This window comes from Juglans microcarpa x Juglans regia, chromosome 5D (genome assembly GCF_004785595.1).
Source record: "Juglans microcarpa x Juglans regia isolate MS1-56 chromosome 5D, Jm3101_v1.0, whole genome shotgun sequence".
Classification (NCBI taxonomy): Eukaryota; Viridiplantae; Streptophyta; class Magnoliopsida; order Fagales; family Juglandaceae; genus Juglans; species Juglans microcarpa x Juglans regia.
Genome location: NC_054602.1, coordinates 2271483 through 2274765, shown reverse-complemented (window position 1 = coordinate 2274765; position 3283 = coordinate 2271483). Strand labels below are relative to the sequence as shown.

Below are 3283 nucleotides of genomic sequence, written 5' to 3'. Positions count from 1 at the left end.
CAATAAAAAAAATTTTTACAGGATGAACAGTACCTGCTACATGTAGCAGGGTACTGTAGCTAAATGTATTTTACAATTCATTTTACATAATCGGATTAAGCTTCTTTTTGGATCAATTCTTCAAATTATTTACATTTTTTGTATAATGCAAAAGCCATTGGAGTGCTCTTATTAGAGATAGTCAAGCCTCCCACTAGAATTATAAAATGAAATACTTTTTATTGCTTGTCATTTTCGAAAATTATTTGGTTTCTTTTTATACGAAACCTTCTTAAAATGAAAAATTAAGCCAAGATTGGAAACTCACCTCAACTCATATTATTTTATCATTATAATTTTTTTAAATTTCTATACAAAATCTAATAAACAATTCAATTTTTTTAAATCTTAAAATAATAATAATATTAAAAAATAATATAATAACAATATTTTATTCAACTCATCTAAAACCATCTCAACTCATCTCAGAATGTAAATGGAGGCCTATTATAATTTTGAAAAGAAAATTTGCATGATTCTTGAGATCCCTTATTTTTAGCCATCCTTGACTCCCTCCTATTGATTTTATTTCCATGCTGAGTCCGTATCATGCTCCTTGGTCTCATGTTCAAGAAAAGGAGTACCGATAATCATATGGTAATTCGTTACCTTTGCACTCATGGTCTATAGCCAATCACTAATTTTAATGTATTGGTGAACTCACATTTATGGGTTGTCTACAAAACATTATTTAGGAAACAATGAATAATTACCCAAATATAAATTGGATCCACATACTATATATACAGAGAGAGAGCGAGAGAGAGAGAGAGAGAACTGAAAGGGTCAACATGTGGTCCGAGTCAACGAAATAAAAAAAAAAAAAAAAAATTGTTGAAGAAGCAATTAGCACCGCTCGATCAAAAAACCACGATCATCGATTGAAGGATGATCCCCAAACTAGATCATCTTCCGGATGATCCCTCTGTACTTCGGTAGGAGGAATAAAGCAATCGATGGAGAGGCCAGGGACATTGAACGCAAGATCGTCGATGGCCCACGTCTCCTCCATCCGTGTGACCGTGGGGCCCGCCTTCAGGTTGTCTCCGAACCGTGTGATGACCACGCTCGAATGGCCAGCGTGGGCGATCATCACGCCCTCCACCGTCCGATAGTCCTCGATTCTCGTGGACATGGTGGTCTCCCAGTAAATGGGCTGGGCCCCAGGTGATTGGATCCTGGTCAAGTAAGAGTCCTCCAAGTAAACGAGGAGCCCGCTCCTTTGGCTGAAGTAGCCGTATATAACGTGCTTTATCATCTCTGCCGTTTTGTCCCCACGTTCCGCCAGGTCCGTCTGGTCCGCTGACAATTTCAAAGCAAAACAATCGACGCCTGAGATTCGTTTTCTCCCAAGTGCTGGGCCGACGAAAATACGGCTGCTATTGCCAGAGGATCTAGTCCCTACAAAATGTTTAGTGGCGAGCTTTCCTCTCAGCAATTGATTACATAGTATTTATCGGTAGGACAATAAACATTATAGCGTTCAATTATTTAATTGACTTATGTCATATTACGTAAATAAAATTTAGAATTTTTCAAATAGAATAGAGATTGGTATTTAATATTAGGGGCTTAATTTAATGATTATTAATTACAGGGGGTTGGGCCCCACAGGGAAAAAAAAAAAGAAAAAAAAAGAAGAAGAAAAGATCGTAGCTCTGCAGCTCTGCGCCAAGTTGTAGTGCTTTCGTACTGTAACCCTTGAACACTTTTAATATAAAATAAGAAAATGTTAAATATCTTAAAAAGTACATAAATTCCATATGAAGGATGACAGTTGTGTGAAACATAAGCATGTGAAACATAAACATGGCAAAGATGGAGATAATTGAACTAGAAGACTATCGATCGGAAGCGTACGAGGAGGGGCATGCAACTGTAAAAGACAAACAATACCCAATTTGGTCTCGGTTCCTTGGGACAAAATTTTCCGTCTTAAAAAGTAACACTACTTAGAAAAACAAACCTTTTATTTTTTATTTTTCTATACACCAAAAAATAGAACATATTGAGAAGAAATTAAGAATACCGAATACTTACCTGGAGAGCTCGCCGGAGAGGACGAACACCGCCTCTGGCGGTATGAGCGCCGAGCCACGGCGTGTGACGCCAGGCCACACTGCCATCACTACCGGCCACAACCTTGTGACCGCCCACCACTAGCTCAATTAGCCACTTATTGGGGACCATCTGCCACATTACAAAGCACCCTTTTTGAGAAACTCCGTTGGCTCCGGCAGCCGAGCCGCCAGAGCCCAGCTCATCCAACATGGCCATGGTCACTTTTCCCGTGGCGAAAATGCTCTTCACCATGCCTTCTAATTTCCGACAGCTCGTCGCCGCCGTGAAGTGTTGTATGATATATTGGGCCGAGGAGGAGACCTGTTAAATTTTTCGAGATTTTAGACTTTAGTCGGGCATTTTTTTAGTCAAGTACGGCTGTGAGTTGTCGTCCTTCTTTTTCGCTTTTTTCTTTAATCAAACTATGAAAGTGTGCAACTTGGATACTGGGCATATGCAGCATACCATACTTTAATGCAAAGTGTATTAGACCCACACGGTTCGCAAAGTGCTGGTTGTGCCCCTTTAAGATTCTAAGGTTGCTAATTACTGGAGGCATACTAGTGGAAAAGGAAAAGATACAAGTACATAGAAATACTAACCAAAAAAATTAGTCCAAACCTAAAAAGAATCAGTGCATTCCCTGATCATATTGCTAAGAATGTGAAAGAATGCTAGCCGAAGCAGCAAGATCATTAAGATCACGATATCTCATGCCTTGGTGATTAATCCCACAGAAAGAATATTTTAGAAAATATATATATATATATATATATATATATATATATGGGAATATGGGGAGTAAAGAGTCAAAGACGGTCTACCTCGTTGATGATGGATTGTTTGGGGTGGAGTGGGATGGGGAAGAGAGGACAACCAAGAACGCTGAGGAGGATCCTGAGGTCGGATTTCTTGTTGAAGACGAGGGAGAGGTGAGTCTTGATCCAGTTCCTCCATGCCAGACCTCGTACTTTCTTTGAGCTGTTCGTGCTGTCTTCTTCTCCGTTGATGGGCTCCTCTGATAATGGTGCAAGCCGACCCATCGATCTCGGCTTTTGCTTTCTCAAGGAAAAAGAGAAATATAAGAGAGGAGAGAGAGATTGAGGGACTGGAGGAGCCTGAGCAGAGGGAGGCAGTAATAATGCAGCAGTATGGAGCAGACAAAGGAAAATGAGTGGAAGAC

General features: G+C 39.9%; 1 pseudogene; it reads right to left on the bottom strand.

Annotated features, from left to right (window-relative positions):
- Positions 1-729: 729 nt before the first annotated feature.
- LOC121266466 lies at positions 730-3283 on the bottom strand (annotated as a pseudogene).